Source organism: Podarcis raffonei, chromosome 4 (assembly GCF_027172205.1).
Source record: "Podarcis raffonei isolate rPodRaf1 chromosome 4, rPodRaf1.pri, whole genome shotgun sequence".
Taxonomy (NCBI): Eukaryota; Metazoa; Chordata; class Lepidosauria; order Squamata; family Lacertidae; genus Podarcis; species Podarcis raffonei.
The window spans coordinates 62,965,011-62,988,095 of NC_070605.1; the positions used below are offsets into that span (position 1 = coordinate 62,965,011).

Below are 23,085 nucleotides of genomic sequence, written 5' to 3' on the forward strand. Positions count from 1 at the left end.
CCAAAGTAGCTTTGATTGTCAGCCTCATGTTCTGATAAAAAACTTGTTTTAGAAACCTATGATGCATGAATAGGTTTCAAGGTGAGCAACTACAAAAGAGGCATTATAGCCTACAAAACAGGATAAATGAAGGTTGTGAGTAGTACGGGGGGGAACCCCCTAGTTTAAAAATCATGCCACAGCATGAAACAAAATAGAAACCTCTCTCACACATGGCTGCAAGAATAATTACGGTTTCAAACTAAAAAGCACGAAGATTTGTTGATTTAAAAAACCCACCCCGTAGTATGTGACAAATTAAGTGATGTTACTTTGGCAGGAAATATATTGTTAGATCTGAAATGACAGAATTTTGCATTAAGCAAATGTTTCAGGAAAAGCTTACTGCCAAATATTTCCTTCTTCTTTTATTTTTGCTCTGAAGACTGCTTAGTAACATTTTAGCCATTGGTTATAAAACAGAACACTTTATTTCACATGCCACTGGCTCATCTGCATTTAATATTCTATTCCATTTCAATTTTTCACATTAAATTGTGTGTGTGTGTGTGTGTGTGTGCGCGCGCAAATACCGGGAAATGCTGGCAACTTTTGTACAATAATTTATGTACAACAGTTCTCCAAAGGGAAGCCAGGTATTTTCACAGGGAATTTTGGATTCTGAAAAACAATATTAAATCCAGGGGTCAGATGGGGTGGCGATGGTGCAAGTACAGGGAAATGCTGGCAACTGTTGTACATTAATTTATGCCAAACAATTCTCCAGTGGGAAACCAGCTATTATCATCACAGGGACTTATGGACTCTATAAAGCAATTAGCAGAGCTCTGGAAAATGGCTCTGGAAGGTTCAACTGCAAATACAAAACAGAGTTCTTGAATGACATTTTACTCTTGCTTAGTCTTTTATCATCATCATAAAATTTTATTTATATCCCACCCTCCCCAGCCAAAGCCAGGCTCAGAGCGGCTAACAACAGTACAGTGGTACCTCGGGTTAAGTACTTAATTCGTTCTGGAGGTTTGGTCTTAACCTGAAACTGTTCTTAACCTGAAGCACCACTTTAGCCAATGGGGCCTCCCGCTGCTTCTGTGCTGCCGGAGCACGATTTCTGTTCTCATCCTGAAGTCAAGTTCTTAACCTGAGGTATTATTTCTGGGTTAGTGGAGTCTGTAACCTGAAGCGTCTGTAACCCGAGGTACCACTGTATATACATATTTTAAAAATATATTAAAACCAAAGAATAAAATAAAAACAGTGCAGCAGCAGCAGCCCTTTCGTTAACAGCAGTCAGTTCCCAAAGGCCTGTTGGAACACGAAAGTCTTCACCTGCCTGCTGAGGGACAACAATGAGGAAGCGAATCTAGCTTCTCTAGGAAGGAAATTCCAAAGTCTGGGACTAGTAACTAAGAAGGCCATTTCCTGCATCCCTCCAAAAGACAAACCTCTGGCAGATCTGTACAGTGAACAGCATTTTGGATCTTGTTCTTACAGTAGCACAGAATGTGCTAGGATACAGAAAATGAATTATTTTAGGATCAGAAGGCCCACAAAGTCTCTGAATATTTTTTCAGGATCCATTTGCCTAATCTCTAGAGCTACACAAGGTCCTGAGCAAAGTTCTACAACCATCTCAAAATATTCAGTGATGACACCCTTGTAAATTGAGTAGAATTTATCTGCATTTGCACATCCATATAGAACATCTGCAAGGCTAAGATTTCAAATCCTTCCATCACGTATTGCTCTTATCTTCCCAGTCAGACCTTCTTTAATTGAGTGAGACTTTTTAACACAACAGATACAGTGTATATATTCTGCCATGTTTGCAGGCCAGCAGCCTCCACTGAAGGGAAAGAAGAACTCCAGCTCTCTAGCAGCAGAAGCAAAAGAGTGTGGACCCCAAGCCACATTTCTTATGCCATCGGTTCCAGAATATGCTCTAACACTATTTGGAGCATCAGTATGGGCTTCAGCAAAATTTGCGGGTCCTACTAAATTTTTCCTTGGGCATATAGCATCATATCCCAACAACTTGTTCAGCCCCAGATATAGGCTTTCCCATTTTTCCAGTGTTTTTACTTGTGGTAAAACACTATTTAATTGCTGAAGTTTCATCTTGTTGCTGTATTATTTCTGTTTTGTTAAGATTAATTCTATAAGCTGTCCTTGGAATATTTTTACATTGAAGGCTGGGATATGAATTGATGAAACAAACAAACAAATAGGCTTGGCCAGTGGGCTGGAAATTCTTTTGTTACAAATATTCACAAAGCTGCACACTGCAATCCATTCTTTGTTTTCAATCTGAATCAAACCTCTATGTAGGTCAGAGTGTTTGCCTGCTTATACAGTAGAAAGAGAGACTATAATACAAGAACTTCATGGGAGTGGAACACTGCACAGGATGCCAGGCAATGGGAACAGGAACATGGGAGCTGCCTTAAAGCGAACCAGACCATTGGTTCATCTTGCTTAGAATTGTCTATACTAACTGGCAGTGATTCTCTCCCAGGCAAGTTTCAGGCAGGCGTATCTCCCAGTCCTGTATCGAGATGCTGGGGATTGAACTTGGAACCTTCTGTATGCAAGACCCTTCCTTGGTGGCAATGAGATACTTTTTCTATCTTCAGTATATCTAAATACAGTAGAAGGCTTTTTATAGGGGGACGGGGACAAGCTAAAGCTGAACATCTCAGCAACCAAGATCAGCAAGCATTAGAAATGTCAAGCTATTTGAGACAGCAAGACTCTGCATGTATAGTGAATTACCCAAGAGGAATTAGTTCAAGTTTAAGTTGAAAATGAATACCATGGAAACTATGACCATTTACAAGGGATTGGAGTTGAGAGATGAAATTTTATCTCCACATGTTTTGTTGTGCTGCATACTTCCTGCATGCCGTCACAGAAGCATGAAACCCATTAGTGAAATGAGCCTATTCAGTCCAGGATCTTCTATGCTGAGAATGTTTTCAGTAGGCATCACTGCAAGGCTTATTCTGCCTAAAAAATAAACCCTGGGTTGAATGGTTAGTTGTGGCACTGCAACATAGGCAGTGTCCTGCTGTTGCATCATTTCCCTTCAAAGGAAGATGGGAAAGGACCAACGCAACTTTGCTTTGCTGATGCTAGTCAAGGCACAAGAACTATCAATTTAACTTTCCCCAAACTGGTGGCACTAAGTTCCCATCACACCAGCCGTAAGAGTTATTGTTCAGGGACAATGGAAGTTATAGTTCAGCAACATCTAAAGGGCACCAGGTTTTCTGCAATTTATCCAGTGTGTCAGTGGAAAACTTCAGGGTGGAAAGAACTATAAAGGCAAAACATAAATTAAGTGCATTAGGTAGGCTGTGCATCTTCTTAAAAATTATTATGCAGAATACATTTTTTGTCTCTTTTGTTACAAACCTCCACAGAAATTATTAGCAACATTTCGCTTGCCCAGTATTTGATATTTGAATCTTATGAGTCCAATTACAAGTTAGTATAAGTGAATAGCTGAAATTCATTCTTCAGGAGAAAGATAAAGCATTGTGTGATACTGGGTGCAAAACCTGTTCACAATCCTGATTAAGACCCCCATGTGGTTCATTGTACTATCCAAGTTATCCCACACACAGAGAGAAAGAAGGATTTGCATCATAATCCACTTCTTGCTTAAAACAATAAAAAGTGAAGCTTTCAAATGTATTAAATGATACTTTTGTCATTGAAAATTTTACAGACCTAGCTTCCTTTGATAAATAAGATAATTTGAAAACCGTCAGTTCCATGAAAAATAACAAAAGCTTCTAAAAAGTCACAGTTCATCATTGTTACTTAAAACGTGCATTATACCTTTTGTGACATCAGAACAAAGGGTAGGAAGACTTAAAATAGTCTGATTGCTATGCAATTATTACCTTCTTACATATGAATGACAATCAAAACTTAAAAATCTAAGATAGTTGCCTGTCATGTTACTTTTTATCTTTCATTTTCTTCTGTGTTGGGAAAAAAACACCCCAGAACTCTTTGCCTGCTGCTACAAATGAATCTGTGATGGAAGATGAGAAGCAAAGCAATTCTCTGGCAGTCTGATTTCACAAAGTTTTAACTGTACATGATGGAAAATGTCATGAGCTGCTTGTTGAGAAAAACCAAGAGTTCTCTGTGGATAACACTTAGTAACTTCAAGATTCAAGGAACTTCAAGGAACTTCAGTATACCTGAAGGAGCGTCTCCACTCCCATCGTTCTGCCCGGATACTGAGGTCCAGTGTCGAGGGCCTTCTGGCGGTTCCCTCACTGCAAGAAGTGAAGCTACAGGGAACCAGGCAGAGGGCCTTCTTGGTAGTGGCGCCCGCCCTGTGGAATGTCCTCCCATCAGATGTCAAAGAGATAAACAACTACCTGACATTCAGAAGACATCTGAAGGCAGCCCTGTTCAGGGAAGCTTTTAATGTGTGACATCTTAGTGTATTTCTGATCTTTGTGGAAGCCGCCCAGAGTGGCTGGGGAAACCCAGCCAGATGGTCGGGGTACAAATAATAAATTGTTGTTGTTGTTGTTGTTGTTGTTGTTGTTGTTGTTGTTGTTATTATTATTATTATTATTATTATTATTATTATTATTATTATGCATTTGACCAGCAGGTGACCACTGTAGCACTGCTGCTGCATTTGTACATCCCCAAAACAAATACCAGGTATGTGAAATATAGCATAGACCCAGCTACCTTACTTCAACTGTCCCAGTTAACTAGAGTATGTCCCTGGTTGTCCCTTTTTTTGCCTTGGGGTGAAATTTATTAGTGTCAGTTTCTAGAATTGCCTTTAGGGCTCAACTCTCTTCCCAAGCTCTCTTAATGTTAAATGCTTCAGAAGAGTGAAGAGGTGGGTGCATTTTCTCTAAGGTGCACATCATTAATAAATGTCTGTGCATGAACACTAGGGCACAACACAGATGACATTTCAGATGCCAGTGAGGCCCCATCTTGAACGGTTGATAACAGATTGTAGGACATGGGTGTTTTTCCAATGCATCATAAACTGAAATAACATCTTTTTAGTTGTGGTTTTTTTTAAAAAAAGAGGGATCAGACTAGTTATAGATTAAATATAGACAACAGACCAGTCTTCAGCAATGTCCAATGAGAGGCAGCACTTGGCCAGATAACCTTGGTATGAGAATCGAGGTGTGTAGGCCATATGATAAAAGACTTGTATTAGCAAACACCAATCTTTCAGTGCTCTGAAACACCAATCTGCCAGAGCCTTGCCTCCTTCTCAAGCCCAGCTTGAGCTTGAGCCATGAGGGCTGGGGGGAAGGCATCAAATGGCCTCACACAGGGCAGCATATTACCAAGTATATTGCCCTGATCACAGCAATATTCACAACGCTTCTCACAGCATATTGTAAGCAGGACTGTGATTGACCAATGTCCCCCTTATACCCCTGCAGAGTGTTTCCCATCTGGGGTTTTCTTTAGTAGGGGCTGCAAGTACACACAGAGCCCACAGGGAATCTATTCACATATAGCTCACTTCATATCATATGGTTTTTACCATTCCACCACAAACCACAGTGGCATAAATAGATCCACATTAAGAGTGGCTATATGTGACAAACGTCTTGCCACATGGACCAGTTTCCATTTCTCATGGCTTCAAAAGTAGTACCTTTGTACATCTAACCTGTATCTTAAGCCATTATTGACCAATACTGATGCCAAGAGTGAAATGTACCATAACAGCAACTTACTAAGCAGGTAACTGACTTAGAAATGAATTTTGCTATGTAGCACCAATGTAGAGCTTGACTTTGCATGGTGACAGAAATGGTGACACAAGAAGCCTGGGCCATCCACTCTTACTCCATCGCCTTCGGTTTGGGCAAACATAATCTTTCACACTCATTCCATCACCACCATTATTATATTTTCTTTCATTTATTCATTCTCATAGACTACAAAATCAGCCTAAAAGCACCAGTTCTAAGCCAGTTTTTTTTAATTAAGAAAATTGCAACAGAACTAATTGGATGATGTAACAAAAAAGAAAATTGATATGGAGCCTATAGAAAAAATAAAATAAAATTGTGATCTATTCATTGTAATAAAACACTAGAGGAAATCCTATCACTAAGCTAATTTAAAACTATTCTGGGAAAAGAATAATTGAATGTTCTCTGGGGACAAATCATGCATTGTAGTGGTGCCCCATTATTTCTTCAGGCCTTTTCTCATTTATTAACCTCTAAATTAACCTCAACATGAGTATTAAGAAAACACTACCACAAATCTCAATGGACCCTGATCTCCCTGTCTTTATGAGAGCCGCCAGTCATGTTAAATTATTTTTGGAGGTATTTTGTATCAAGTAATCTATATATTGAATTTGCAGCTTGTTACAAAACAAGAAACTGTGGCAGATTTAAAGCCTAAACTATGCTGAAGGATTCATGAATATGCGGATTAAATTATCTTTTCCCCCACAGCTTTTCTCTCTACTTCCGTCCACCCACATCTGTACACTACAATGTTTGTTGCTCAAGAGGTTGCCCAGAAACAAGATTTAGGAGCACTTTCTCCCTTGAGAAATGTAATTAATTACTATTGTTTTCCCTCAAGGATTTCACTTTCAGATCATTTATTTTCTAGTGTCACTGATGAGCTGACTGGGAAAATGAAACACTTGAGTTTAATTACCAGTTAAAATTGCAGCTTTGTGAGCAGGTACTTCATCTTCTACTCTTTCTATAATTGTCTCTTCTTATGATATAATATGCAGTTGTATCTACTACATTTCACAATGTTAACAATGGCTTACTATCACTTTCCCGATTAAATGAATATATAATGATTATGGAATGAATTAAGAGTAGCCACAAGCCTTTGGTGAGCAGCAGGTTTGATTCTTTCACGTATGTTTTCCACAGTCCCAGGACTGGAGAACCATAAAGATTTTGGATTAGTGTTACAGCTTTTATGGGCATTTCTAAGACTGGATAGTCAATTTCAGATTGTCAAACAAATGAAATATGTCAGTGTTGTGTTATGTGGTACAGTTATGTGGTTTCTTTTAATGACCACGGATTATAGCAATTTAGTGTTAGGTCTCTAGTTGAAAACCTGACCCTTAGAAGTCTGGCTCTTTCTCTGTACCATAAAACCTATTTTAAAGTTTGTGTTAGTAGTTATAAAAGAACAGGAAGTCATTATTAGATTCAAATATGAAAAGAGAAATGGATGTTCCCCGAGTTGGTGAGGATCATTTGACGACAAAAAAAAAACCTGAGCCTTTCACGTCTTTGGCCCAGTTTCATTGAACACTCTGCCAATAAGATTCAGTGGGCACCTTCTGTGCCAACTTTTAAATGCTGAAAACTTCCTTATTCCTCTAAGCCTGTGCAAGAACTTAAGAGTTTATCCTTCCACAATGTTTTTTTTAAAAATTGTTTTAAACTTTTTTACACTTTTATTGTATGGTTTTTATCTTTTTTATGTTATAAATCACTTTAATATATTTTTTATGATTTAGTGGTATATAAATATTTTAAGATTGATAGAAAGAAATATTTTACTTGGAAGAAGTGTTGCGTATTTCTTTTCTTTTAAAAATATGCCTGTCCAATCTCCATCTGTGGTGATGTTAGACAGTGTTTTGCAGTACTTGAGCAAGCACGAGGAAATAACTGTTTAATGCAAATAACAGGTGATTGCTCAGCATAAGCCAGTTCACCTGAACATGAACTGAAATGCAGATAACCTATCTTGAGCTATTACCATCAACGTTGTTTGCTGCTTATTCCTTCCCTAACAAGGGTTCCGTAGCATACTGACAGACAAGAAAAAGGCAAAGTACTTTTTAATTATATGATGAAAGTGGTAATATTTTTTATCTGTGTTCAGATAGGTAGAGTGGTTGCTTGAGGCCTAAATCTGATGATCAACACAAAGTAGGAGAACAGGGCCCAAGTTTCTACCTACCAGCCAACATGGTCAACACTAGCAGATAGCAATTTCAGGTACTTGCAAAGGTCCAGAGGCGCATGAGAAGGTCAATGAGCACAGAGGTCTCAACCAAGTGGCAAAATTGCCTGTCCAAAAAATGCCTGGGTAGGCTTGCATAAACATTTAAAAAAGCTGGTGCAAAAAAGCAATACAGCCAATGTGTTTTGGCACTTGAGGTGAAACACCCGCTACTTTCATGATCTTTTCTGGATCTTCTCACTCCCACACAGCAACAAAGCTGGGTGGCAGAATCTCTCCCCTTTCGCTGTCTCGGCAGGAGGGGAGGTGTTCTACAGAACTTTGCCACCTGTCCCTCTCTGTCCCTAGAGGCTGGGGAGAGCAGTGGGATAACTGGGCAGTGGAATGGGGGTGCCATTGCCTGTGGGTTGCAGCAGCCTCATCCTGCCTCAGGGCCAGGCCGGCTCTGAATACTCTCGAGACAGACAGACGGCTCTGTTGTCTCTCGAGACAGACGGATGCCAACAGCAACAAATGTATCATGAGTTCAGTAAGGCTTTTGACAAAGTCCCCCATGATATTCTTGTGAAGAAGTTGTTGAAATGTGGGCTAGGTGAGGTAACTATTAGGTGGATTTGTAGCCGGTTGACTGACTGAACCTAAAGAGTGCTCACTAATGGTCCCTTGTCATCCTGGGAAAAAGTGACAAGTGGAGTATCACAGGATTCTTTCCTGGGCTTTGGTCATGTAATTTATACATCTGCACTAACTGTCATGCAATTCATACATTTGCACTTATATAATAGAACTATATTAATTAACTCTCTGTGGAATTTCAGTGACTTAAGGATCTGAAGCTTCTTGTGGCGATCAGGTCCTTCTAATGAGATCTCTCAATATTTTTGTCCGTTCTGCAGACTTAGATGTCACTTCATTCCCTTCCTTTAAGCATTTAAGGAAAAGGTGGACCACCCTTATGAGATTTCTAAAAGATAAAACAGGATGAACTTGGGAAATGCATGGACGAAGTAGACAAATGAAAAACTATTAAGGCAACGATAAACGTGTGCAAAATCAAAGAGTGGAAGTGAAAGCAAAGAGAAATGAGGATAGGATGAACTAAAGAAAACACAGAAAGAAAGGAGAAGAGCTATATATGGTGCAATATTATTTATCTCTGTGGTCCGAAGTAAACAGCTTTAAAATGATATGAATAAGACAGGTTGTCAATAAAGGGATTCCAAAGGATAGTGACATGATGGTAGCAGAGAGAAAGGAGCAGAACTCTAGCAGTGACATTTTAGACAGATTAGAGGAGAGAAAAGAAAAGTGACAGGCGGTGAGGCCAAATGAATTATAGCAACAAAAGCCCAGAGAAGCATTACAAAGAAAAACAAGCATCTCAAGCACACCTTCTGGAGAACAGTAGCAAAACTACTGGATCATGAGAGTTAATCTGTGGAGGTCTTATGTGATGAGGATCCTATCCTGTCCTTGGGACAAAAAATGGAACTTGGTCACCTTATGGTGATCTATGGTTCTTATGTGCAGTCTATTACATATGGCCTAAGAATGGTATGCATAAACCCTATGCTCTTTACTTGAAATACTAGCCCTATCATCTACAGACCTGGACTATTTGTGGGTAAATGGTTTTATGATAAAATCTAGAGCTGGGAGAAATTGATAAATATATCTAATGATGTATATTACCTCATAATTTTTTTGCTTTAAAAAGCTGCATTTTCTAACATCAAATCAACTCCTCCTGGTGCATGTATGAGGTGGTGATTTTCTTTCCTTTCCTTTCCCCCCTTTCTTTGCTTCCTTCCTATCACATGTTTCACACCTTTCCAACCCCAGCTGTTTAGCAATAGCAACAGAGAAGTCACAACTCCTTTTATAGACTGATATGTCATTATTCAACTTAATAACCACAGTAATGAGTGGCATGGTAGTGCAGTGATGCTCACCAAAGCGCTCAACAGCTGAATTGCTGCTGCTTACTCAGAAGGAAGGGGCGGGGCATTGGAAAGGTTGCTACAGTGTTCCTGCAGTGCTTTCATACCACACTGACCTCCCCACAATGCCACCTTTCTCTCTTTCCTTCCCAGTATGCTACAGTGTCAGGATGTGAGGTGAGCACTGCTGCGCCACCACGCTGCCCACTACGGAGTGATTAATAAAGGTCGAATAAGGAAGCCAGGATGAGAGTTGCGGCTTATCTGAGGAAATTACTAGCACTTCAAAAAGCCGTTATTTACTGACCAAGAGAGTGGAACTGATTGTTGAACTGACCTGGTTCACATGGCAGTTTAAATGCTATTGTTATTACTGTGAGCCGCTTTGAGCTCAACGTTATTGTTGGAAAAGTGGAGTGCGCATATTAAAGTAAGTAAACCCATGCCTTTGCAAGACTGCGCAAATGTGTGAGCTCCCAGAGAGGAGCTCACAATCACTTTGCTCCTTCCGGGACCTTTTTACTGCTGTGCCACACAGAGTTAAGCCAAGGTTTGACTTAGTGTGTCATCCGAAACAGGATATGTGCTTATGCTTTCTCTATATTAACCATGAAGTGTAGCCAAGGTTTGTTCTTGCAAGTTCCCCCTTTGCCCTACCTGTGACCTTCTCTCATCCACCCTTTCCACGTTCTACCATGGACTCAGGTACATTCGTAAAGATAAAGCACTTTATGTGCGTTATAACACTGTGGCACCAGATAATGCTATGGAGCCCTGTCTTTTGCTACTGGGATTTCTCTGTATGAAGTTTACAATGCATTTAACTGAATCACTTTTTTTGATGTGTCTAGATCCAGCCCATGTTTGGGTCTTTTGATCTTTCAAAAGGAGCTAACCTTCCTCCCTTGCTGATACCCTATGCCTAGAAATGATACTCAGAATGCTTCCACATGACTACCAACATGCCTTGAAATCCCTCCTCTAAAACCCATCTTTTCAATAAAGCCATTGGAATAACCCGCTAATTCCAGTGCCTTACTCTCAATAAGCCTTAGTACAACATATAGCAAACCTACTTACATATTTGTTTCCTGGTTACTCCATTCCCCTACCCATTCCCTTATTCTTTCCCGTGTCTATTTTTGCAGTCTAAGTCCCTTGGGTGGGGGACCTGTTCTCTATTTCTTTGTAATATGACTTGTACATGGGTGGCACTTAGTAAACTGCTAGGTACATAGCTAGCGGGCTAGCTAAATAAATGAAAATGTTGACTGTTGAATCTTGAACAAAGAGAAGATAACAGATTACAGGGTCTGCCACGCCAGCAGCATATCTTTAGGTTGAGAACAGTCAAATAAGACAAAGGAATGGCTGTGGGGTAGAGTCAGAATGACTCCACTAGAGCTAAGCAGAGCTACAAATATTAATAAATAGCCTATTTTCTCTACAGATATTTTGTGTCTGGCTATCACTGTCACATATTATTGACTGGTATGTTAAATCATTCTGCTAGGAAATGCTGCTGTATGTTTATCCTCCGATATAGTCTCTGTCTGAGGTGACAACACTTGAAACAGAGACAATTGGTTTTGGTGACTTTTGTTGGTCAAAAGTGCAATTATAGTGAAATCTGCTGAATGATGTCACTCTGCTGAGCTCGTATAATTTTCTCTAACACATTCCCTCACTTTCCAAATGCTAAACTACCGAGACACAGCAAACCTGCAATCACTAAGTCTGAATCACAAACATGACTGAGAAAGAACTGAATATACTGGAAAATAAAACCTTTGTATCTGGCTGTGTAACATTTTAACCGAAGTGCAGAGCTAGTGTAATGCATAGGTTGGTGATATGTGGTTTGTGGGATCTAGCCAGACTATGGAATGTGTCAGCTTTCTAGTCCTCATGCTTAAAAGCATCATTTTTATAATGACAGGTTTGTTATTTGATGTATTTTTGGAGACACCATGTCTGCTACCCCTCGTCCAGGATCAGTGGTGTCCTGAGGAGGCTCCTGAGGGGATAGATAGAGGGTTCCTGAGGGCCACATTTGTCCCCTGGGCCTGAGGTTTACCACCTCTGTACTGGAGCATTGCCTTGTGCAAATGTATCCTTTGGTGCTAGGGGTTGTGGAGTGGACAACTTGTATATGTCTGTACAACTCATAAAATATAGGCAAAAAAGTTTGTTTTGCAGCATTTCCACTAGTGCAAATTCTTTTGAATGGCTTCACCAGCAGACCTGTTGAGTTGGATTCTTCTGTTATACAACACTGGGAAATAAACTTCTGCTAGAACAAGGACCCTTGTGCGAGTGGATGGACAGTGTCGGATACAAACCACATGGTTTTTCCTGAACACTGGAAAAAAGGAAACTCATAAAATGACAGTTTCTGTCTCATCCAAACTCTTGTCAGCTTTCAAGGTTAAAGCCATATTTGTGTTTTCAGTTTTTCCTTCTCATAATTGGTAAGGTTATATCTATGAATATTATAGTATCTAATCTGAAAAATTTCAAATAGGTTAAAAGGCAATCCATCATCTCCTTTAAAATGTGATATTAACAGCTTTATAGTTAAATTAGGCTTTGAAAAATGGGTAAAGGTTGTCTATGAAAAAGCTCTTTTTTATGACAAAGATAATTGAACCCATGGAGAGGAAAGTATAACCTGGAAACGATTTAGAAAATTCATCACGAAAGTGTGTCATTATATTAATTTAGAGAGAAAATCACTTTTTTATTTACCCATCTCTAATGAATTCATCTCACTGGGTTCAGAGAAGGGAAGGGAATGACAAAATTTTAATAATGAACATGTCAAACATTGGAATGTAACCTTGTCATACTCCACATAAGACTGAGTAGTTCCAATTTTTTTTTAATGCCCTTAACAATCAGTGAAGGGTTTCTTCATATGTATATATATAATAAACTTTTTTTATTTGAAAGATAACATAAAATGACTTGGGAAAAGTTATATCCAATAAAACATTAGGGATGCTCTCACTTCTTGCTCTATTATTCAACAAGAAGGCACATGACTGTGAAAGTTCAATTCTAGAGTGAATGTGAAATAAATCAATCTTGAAAAGTAACTATTTATCATCATGAGATGATTATAAAGTATAGAACAGAAGTTTGAAGATGGCTGTGTCAAGGACTATTATTTTTTCAGCTCTGAAATTTGGCCAAAGTCAGAGTATGGAGACAAAAAAGTTTGAGGCTGATTTATGGTCAGCCATATATTTCAGTGCTAAAGTCAATGAGATGATCATAACAGAAATAATAAATTAGGACATCTGAAGGATTATTACCCGTTTGTGCTGCATTTTAATGCATATTTTAAAATTACAAGTAGTAGTCTATACCCAAAGCTACCAAGGATATTAATTAATATACATGTTACATTCCTGCATTGCATGGGTTGGGCCAAAGGACTCTTGGGGTCTCTTCCAACCCTACAGCTCTGTGGCTCTCTGTTTTTGCTTTTGTAAAGTAAAGATACAAATAGCAACTGGCAGTAACTAATTCAAGCTAAATCATTTGCATAGGTAAAAGCTGCACAGATTACTAATCATTATTACTTTTCAGAGTTCTTTTTCAAACTGAAATAGAAGTCTTAAGACAGGTCTATTTCCTGATGACTCAGCCTGCTATTATTCAATGTTTCACATGCTCTCTGTTTACGCCACCATACAGGCTACCATATATACTGTTCTTTGTCCTAAATTTGCTTCAATCTCATCCCAATGTCCTGTCCCCATCTAAAAGCTGTCCAGTCTCAACATCCCCTTCCCTGGCAGTTCCCACCATAACATCTCCCTATCCAGAATCGTGGTTTTCTGAAAGATCTAGTATATACTAAAGTGCTTGTCCACTATACATGGAACCCTTGAAGATGCTCTTATCAAGGGCAGTGATAATGATAACCAGTGAGATGGCATCTCACTTAATAACCTGTGAGATGGCATCTTCTGCCTCTGCCTTCAGCAGGATAATCTGAAAAGTGTTGAATCTAAGGCTGCATGCACACCATACATCTAAATCACATTTAACATGCATGACTTCCCCCCAAGAACCTTGGGAACTGAAGTCTATCCCTCACAGAAACATAATTTTCAGCACCCTTAACAAATCATGTTTCCCAGGATACTTTTGGGGGAAGTAATGTGTTTTCAATGTACGGTATACATGCAGCCTAAGATTAAATTAGTCACAGCTTGGTCTCACTGAAATCAGCGGGAAATGTTTTATCATAAATGACTTAACTCCAACTGATTTCAATGAGAAAGAAATGTAAATAACTTAGTACAGATCCAACTCAAAATATTTTTTTGGCCCATCTGCTCCTGCAACTCCAGTTCTGTTGGTCTCCATGTGGCCTTAACAGTGACAGTACGATAATATCTTAAGACAATATGTGATATATTGTCAATATTTCATTACCTTATAACACAAAGGTCTCAAGCCAATTTACAACAATGCAAAGAAGCAAAATATTAAAGTTGCATGCGGTTAAAAAAAAGAAACAATCATATTCTCATTCTCAAACACATCCGTACAATTACCATTAGAACAAAAGCCAGCAAAAACCACCCAGGAACAGAATAGAAATTTAACAATCAAATGCTTGGGAACAGAGGAGAGTCTTGTCTGGTGCTGAAAATAGCATGATGTAAAAAGCTGTGAGTTAGTGTCTTTCCAATCTCATTACTGCATTAGCTACTCCCTAGAATACAGCCTTTAAAAGTAGCATCACATTTAGTTCCAGTGATGGGAGGTTTTCATGGTTTACTTTTTGCTATTTGCCTATTCCCCAGTACCTTCAAATTTGAAAATGATCATATGAGACATGACATTCTGTTATCATGTACTAAGTCTAATATCAATGATTGCTAAATATGAAGCTGCAAAATTGCTGTTTTTTAAACCATGTATTATTGTGATATCACACAGCTGAAATCACAGTTCATTTTCTCCTGCCTCCCCAAACTACCTCAGTATTATTTCTAAACCAAACACTTTGTCCAGCATAGGTCAACTATGGAGTCTAGTTGACTAGATACAGGAAAAATAAATGCTATTTGATGATTTTGCAGTTGAAATTGGACTTCAAATCTAATACAGATGCTAACACCGGAAGTGCATGCATTGGTTAGAGTCAGGATAGGGGCCGAACACTCTAGCTGTCTCAGAGGCAAAAGCAATTTTAATGCTCTTAGATAGACACTGAAATTCAAAAGATGTGAAGAGTGCTATGTCTAGCTAAATAAAAGCATTAAGGCATATTTGTATATGTGTATATTGTGCACGTTTGCACAATCCTACAAAATTCTATACCTCAGCCAGGGTGTCCTAGGGCCATGAAATAGATCAGATATCCTTCTCTGACACTGGTCTTCTGCCTCTGCTGTTGGAGAAGCAGATTTGAAATCAGATCCCCCCCGTCACAGAAACATCTAAGAAACATCCCCAGCTGATCCCCAGAGTTACAATGTTAGCTTTTTCTGTAAATTGGTTTGAACATGGTTGCTATTCCACCATCAATCCCGCCCAGACATATTAATTGCTACCAGATCTACGAATAACAAGATGAGTCATATAAATTGGCTTGAACTGGGGCCACATTATATCAGTAACATCTGCAAGAGAAATGAGAAGTGTGGGAAGCTAACCTCAGACCTCTACTTTGGGTGAGCCCAACCCTGTCCATGCCAAGTGGCATGGCAAAACATAGTCCCGAAGCTGGACGCCACCTTTCAGTGTGTAGGGATGCCTTTGTGTTCCCACCCCCTCCCAGAGCCCACAGCTCTGAGCAGATGTGGTAGGTTACCCTCAAAAACATTTCACAAAGGTCCCACATCCCTGAGTAGCTGGCCTCCAGAAACATCCTTCACCTTCCAAAGTGCCTAAGTCGCAGTATCCTTTGCCACACTTGCCTGCTGAACAATGCTACTCATCCCCAAACTCTTGCTACCACCCTCCCCTGCAAGCCTACAGTACAGAGTAGCTGGAAAAAGCTGGCCAACTGGGCCAACGTGTGACCAGGCAAAAATTTCCTATTAAGCCTTGAAGCAACTGGAAATCTTGCACTGGAACCTAGGAGTGGGCTGGGCACTTGCAAAGAAGAAGAAGAAGAAGAAGAAGAAGAAGAAGAAGAAGAAGAAGAAGAAGAAGACACAAAAACACACACACACAAACCTCCAAATAGCCCAGAGATTTATAATCCTTGTGGACATGCTACTGACATGCTACATGCCACCATGCGTGCACCTATCCTGGTGTTGCATGCATCTCCTCCCTGCCCCTCCCCCAGTTGCCACAAATTGTGCTCTTGAGCCAGAACAGATAAATATTAAAATGTTAGTTAGGCTCATGGGATACACATCTCATTTTCCAGGAAGTCTGAGAAGATCGACATTCAAACTATACTGCAGGCTTCCTATGTGATATAAATGCAGGGCTGGCAATATAAACTAGCAGATAATGCTCTCCCAGCACTCTCAACTAATTAGTGTGTTTTTTTAACACCAGCATGGCCATTTCAAGATAAAGTTTCAAATATTTGGTAAGAAGGCTTTATGAATGCCTTTTTTAAATATAAGAACCATTGATGCATATTAGAAGCATTTGGGTTGAGGCTAAAGATGTGATAGGGATTGAGGTGGTTTACCTTTATATATCAATACTTAATGGTTAAAACTCATTCCAAACTGAATATCAGTGCTTTGTAACATTTTAAAAGGCTGATAATTCTTAGCAGGATTTAGTCTGAGCAACCTCATACTGACATACTGTCATTTCTAAATGTCAAGGATTTTATGCCCACTTCATGAAAACAGATCTCATCCTCGGGGATAGTATTTGTACAGCATATCTTTAAAAGCCTTCTAAAATTCAGTTCAATAACCTAGAGTGACCTTTGTTCTTCTACGCAGTCCTTGAAACACAGTGAACTTACAAAGAGTTGCTGCATTCTTTCTCTTTTTCCCAGTCTGAAAATTGGTTCCCGCACAATTTTACACACATGGAGACAGCATTCAGTGTATGAGGTAAGCTGTGGATAATCCCTTATGTGTGGAAAAGGCACAAAGCATGGGATAAATCAGCCTCCTATAACCAGCATGCTCAACTCTAATTAATGGATAAAGATCGTAAACTGTCCTGCCAGGCTTAGCTATGTCACCCTCACCTTGGGAGAAGGGCTCCCAAACACTTTGTTCTCGCTCTTCCACCATGTGAACCCTACCAGCAAGCAGTTCTAAGCCAGATGCTCCAAGCTTAGACTGTGTGGTTTAAGCAAGTCATCTTTGTGTTTCTGTACAAATAATTCAGAAACTCTTACCATTTTGGAACCTAAGTTATACTGCCTGCCTTTTCTTGCTGCTGTATGGAAAAGCACATGAATATGACCTTTGACAAGTTTGTAAGTAAACCATTTTTAACTTACCAAACGTATAGTCTCTTTCTCTGCTAAGGAAAGTGGAGAACTTTGGAAGCAACTTAGAAAGGATATTTTAAAGGTCTAATGGACTATATTTCCAGGCTTTACTTTGCAGCATGTTTTGTGATTTTAAAACTCTGTTAGGGTTTTCTCACCAAAGAGTACTTGCCCCAAACCTGGCATTCAGGGAATTCCCTTTTATATCCATACCAACTGTTTCTCCCTTTAACCAAATACAAATTTAAAACTAAGACCAGGGTCTGCATGTCTATAACTGCACCAACCTGGAAAGTATGACTCCGCACATTCAGAAAATATGATATTGAAAGAAAGCCTTATTATTTGCAAATCTAGAGCTCAGATTTTTCAGGTTAGGAGCCCCAGCCACTTGTGTGGACAGCCACATTTTGGCAATTTATGGTGGCAGGATGAAAATCATTACTTCATATGAATAGCTTGCCCATATGGATTACTCCCTGAACGGTTGCACCTCAAGCAACTACCACACCACTGTGGCATGTCTTGAAAAGATACATTTGAATGGGTATTGACATTGATTTGCACTCCTTTAACATATTCTTGTGACACTTTAGGGCCACAGGACATAAGAGATGACAATATCAAAGGAACCACTATATATATTCCTTTCTTCAGTGTTGGGAAAGAGTCATGGCTCAACCCAACTGCCTTTTGGTCTTATACCTATATCAGCTAGGAATGCAAATAGGCTTTTCTCCATGCCCACTGGTAATGTCTAGTTTGGTACTGAGCCAATGAGGTTTCACCTCTGCCCTTGTTGTGTCACTGTGCCCAGAATTACAGGCTCTAGCCAAAGAGGATTCTGCTGCTGCTGCTGATATAGAGATTCATTTTATTTTCTGATGTAAGGTAATGCTGTCACTCAAATGCCTGCTTAAACACAAATGCATTGTCCTTCTGAATATCAAATTGATACTGGGTTAGATGTGTGCATATGGGACTTCCGGTTAGCGCCAGCGCTTAATGGCGGATTTCTCCCGGAGCTCCGGGAGAGATCTGCTTCGCGGGTTCGGGTCCTGCAGCCACGGCGGAGCGAGGACCCCCAAAAATCACAGGCGCGTAGCCTGTGAACTGGAGACTCGGCGGGCACCTTTGCGCCCCCCCGACGTTGTGAAATAGCCTTTTTAAAGGCTACGGATCAGCGGAGGGTGTGTGGAGCGGTGCTGAGAGTCGCTTTCACCCAGCCTGCGAAGCGAAGCCGCGTCGCCATTAGCGGAGAGCGCTGACTTCTTCCGGTGAATTTGGACTAAAAAGAGCAACTTTCCGTGAGTAGGATTGAGCTTTAAAACATAATTGGACGTTAAAACTAAAGAAATTGGGCACCGAGACGGATAAGCATCAAAAAGGAAGTCTGCTTTCCGTTCTGTAGCAAGATCAAAGCGAAAGGCATTTAAGCTGTAACTTTCTGACAGGAGAGTTTTGCGAACTAAGAAATCCACCACCAAGCAAAGAACTCCCTCCCCCGAAGGCAGGAGGGGGGGGGGAAGAAGACTTTAAAGTGATTTCCTGCCTGTTTTAAAAGAAATTGAACTGTTTACCGCTGCTCCTTTACCTGGGGGTCGGACTGCCGGAGAAAAGGAACCGGCTAAGGACTGTCGCTACAATAAGGTTAAAAAGTAACTGTAATATTGACTTTGGCTACTCTCAACTTGAAACATCTTATTTTGTTGCATAGTAAGTTATCTGCAGGATACTATTGATTTGGATCTTTTACAAAGAAAGGGACTAGGAGGGCTTTTGCTTTTTGGAAGGTGTGGGAACAATTTGAAGTTAAAGAACTGATTTTACGCCCTCTAGAGGACTTGTGAATAGTTTCAGCAACAAGTGGAGCTTAAAACCTGAGAATTTTTTTTTTCTGACAGCTTAAGAGTGTGGGAATGACCTTGAGTGAAAGACTTTGTTATGGCAGATGGTAAACAGAAAGAGGACTCACAAGAAACAACTTTGAGATCTGGTAGACAATACAAAGTCGATCTTTCTATGCAAAGAAGGGCCTCTATATCAGGGGCTTCCGGAACTGCAGCTGTCACAAAGGCAAAAGTGAAAATAATGTCTTCAGAAGAAGCATTTGCAAAGGCACTGGGGAAAATAAATGACTCTTTGGAGGAACTAAAGAAGCAAGGCGCTGAAACAAATAAGAAAATTGAGGAAATCTCTGGGAAAATTGATTTAAATACCAAAAGTATAACTGACCTCGGGAACAAAGTGAACTCCAATGCAGAAGCAATTGGGAAATTACTGGAAGATTCATCCACAACACGAAAGATAGCTGAGGAAGCTAAGGAAATTGCAACTGCTGCCGAGGAAAAATTTCCACCGGTGTACAGGAAATTAGATGAGTATGAGCTGGCACTCTCTATGCAAGATATGCAACGCAAGGAGAAAAATTTAAGGATCAGACTTGTGCCGGAAAAGGAAGGAGACAACTTGGTGGACTACTTGACAAAAGAATTTTCTGACTTTTGGAAGCAGGAGCTGAATAAGGAAGAATTCAAGATAGAGAGTGCATTTAGGCTGGGAATAAGGCAGAGGAAGAACAGACCCAGAGATTGCTTGATAACTTTAAGATCAAAGGAGGAGAGAGACAAAATATTGAACCTGCACTATCAAACAACCCTTCGAATTGAAGATTTCCACATTGAGATCTTTAAGGACATTCCCAAAAGTATTTTGGATGCAAGAGGCCCTTACAAGGACTTGGTGACACTGCTGAAAAGGAACTACATACTATTCAGGTGGGAGTTTCCCCAAGGCTTGTCTTTTAAATACAAGGGGAAGAAAAGAAGAATAAAGACAGTGAGTGATAAAGACAAGTTCTTGGGAGAACACGAAGAAGACCTACAGAAAGAGACGTTTCCAGGACAAGGACACCCTTCAAGTAAGGGACCACTAGATACGGACACAGAACCACCGACAAAAGACGAACAACAACTGGGAGCTGTAGGAGGAAGCAAATAACCCCATCATGGCCTTGCAACTTCTAACCTGGAATTGTAACGGTTTGAACAATCCCAGAAAAAGAAAAAATATATTTCACGCTTTAAAGAAAGACCAATTGGACTTGATTTGTTTACAAGAGACTCATGTGACAAGAGCACATAGAAAATTATTAATAAATAAGAGATTGGGGCAAGAATTTATATCTTCAGACAGAGTAAAAAAGAGAGGAGTGGTGATCTATGCAAAGGAAAATTTGCAACCGAAACAAATCTTTAAAGATGACCAAGGAAGATATTTGGCAATTGAAATTCAATTTCAAGGAGAAAAATTTTTGATAGTGGGAATATATGCACCAAATGAAGGGAAAGCAGAATTTTTTAAGAAGTTGCATGAGACTTTGATGGACTATATGGATTACAATTTAATTATGATGGGTGACATGAATGGAGTAGTTTCAACAAATATGGACAAAGCACAAAGACAGGTAGTCACAAAAGACGGAAGACTACCAAAAACTTTTTTTGAAATGACTGACAATATGGACTTGATTGACATTTGGAGAACAAAACACCCATTAGAAAGAGAGGGAACCTTCTTTTCTGAAGCCAAAATGACATGGACACGGATTGACCAAATTTGGGTGACTAGCAGTATGGCGTCGAACATAAAGAAAGTGGAAATCTGCCCAAAAACCTTCTCCGACCATAACGCAGTTAAGATGGTGATGAAGCAAACAACAACTGGTTCCTTCAGATGGAGAATGAATGACACCTTATTTAGAGACGAGGAGATTTGTAAGAAGGCCCAAAAAACTTTGAAAGATTATTTTGAAATCAACTTAAGGACTAAAGTAGAAAAAAGAATAGTATGGGACGCAAGTAAAGCCATGATGAGAGGGTTTTTGATACAACAAAATTCAATAAAGAAAAGAAAGCAAAATGAGAGGAAAGAGAAAATCTTGGAAAAGATAAAAGAAGGGGAAAGGAAACTAAGACTGAAGCCAAAATCACAAGAGATTTTAAGAGAAATTAAATTGTATCAAACACAATATATGGAACTGATGAATCAAGAAATAGAATGGAAAATTAAACAAATGAGACAAAAGACTTTTGAATCTGCAGATAAATGTGGCAAGTTATTGGCTTGGCAAATAAAGAAGAGACAAAAACTCAACACGGTAACAAACTTAGAAGTGGAAGGAAAGAACATATGTAACCCAGTGGAAATTAGGAACTGTTTTCAGAGCTACTTTAGACATCTGTACACACAAGGGCCGCAGAAAGAAATGGACATACAACAATTCCTCGAGAAAAATGGGCTGAAAAAGATTTCGCAGGAAAGTAAGATTATTTTGAACCAGGAGATATCAGCACAGGAAATAGAAGATGCCATTCAAAGTATGACGTTGGGCAAATCACCTGGACCGGATGGACTGACTTCCAAATATTACAAAGTTTTGAAGGAAGGGTTGATACAACCTTTGAAGGAAGTCTGCAACGAGATCATGGAGGGGAGGAAGGCACCCGATACGTGGAGGGAGGCCTACATTACACTTATACCAAAGACAGAGACTGAAAAGACCCAACTTAAGAACTACCGACCCATCTCGTTACTAAATGTGTATTACAAAATCTTTGCTGACATTTTAGCAAAGAGATTGAAAAGAGTTTTGATGGAGGAGATTCATGGGGACCAAGCGGGCTTTCTCCCGAAAAGGCATTTGTCGGATAACGTAAAGAATATAATTGACATTTTGGAGAAGTTGGAAGTGAATATAAACACTAAGGCTGTTTTGATATTTGTGGACGCTGAGAAAGCCTTTGACAATATATCTTGGAGTTTCATGTTGAAGAACCTCCGGGGGATGGGGGTAGGCCAAGGGTTTGAAAATGGTATAGGTGCAATATACTCTGAACAGAAAGCAAAACTAATTGTAAACAATGTGGTTACAGAAGAGTTCAAGATTGAAAAAGGGACACGTCAGGGGTGTCCTATCTCCCCACTACTTTTTATATCGGTCCTGGAGGTTTTGCTTAATATGATTAGGAGGGACCAGTTGGTTAAAGGGATCCAGGTCGGAGCTAAACAATACAAATTGAGAGCATTTGCAGATGACCTAGTACTTACATTACAAGAGCCAGAAGCTAGTACGAAAAGAGTTTTGGAAATAATTCAAGAGTTTGGTCAAATGGCAGGATTTAAATTGAATAAGTTAAAGACTAAGGTATTGGAGAAAAATTTAACACAGGTTGAAAAAGAAAGGTTTCAGAATGAGACGGGGTTGACTGTGGTTAAAAAAGTGAAATACTTGGGTATAAATATGACAGCTAAGAATGTGAACCTATTTAAAGACAATTATGAAAAAACTTGGACAGAAGTGAAAAAAGATTTGGAGATTTGGTCAAATTTGAAGCTTTCCTTGTTAGGTCGAATTGCAGTTATAAAAATGAATGTATTGCCAAGAATGTTGTTCTTGTTTCAAGCATTACAAATAATGGATAAAATGGATTGTTTCAAGAAGTGGCAGAAAGATATATCTAAATTTGTCTGGCAGGGCAAGAAGCCCAGAATAAAATTTAAGATATTAACGGATTCAAAGGAAAGAGGGGGGTTTGCCCTGCCAGACTTTAAACTGTACTATGAAGCGGCAGCTTTCTGCTGGCTAAAAGATTGGCTGCTTCTTGAAAACACAGACATTTTGGATTTGGAAGGTTTTAACAATATTTTTGGGTGGCATGCATA

General features: G+C 39.5%; 1 protein-coding gene and 1 pseudogene across 4 annotated transcripts in view; both read right to left on the bottom strand.

The window, feature by feature from the left end:
* IL1RAPL1 (interleukin 1 receptor accessory protein like 1) overlaps nt 1-23,085 on the bottom strand; it is a 652,770-nt gene that overhangs the window by 64,741 nt on the left and 564,944 nt on the right. The gene's annotated exons all lie outside the window — the stretch shown is intronic.
* Nucleotides 1,407-2,118, bottom strand: LOC128412286 (nucleoside diphosphate kinase 7-like; annotated as a pseudogene).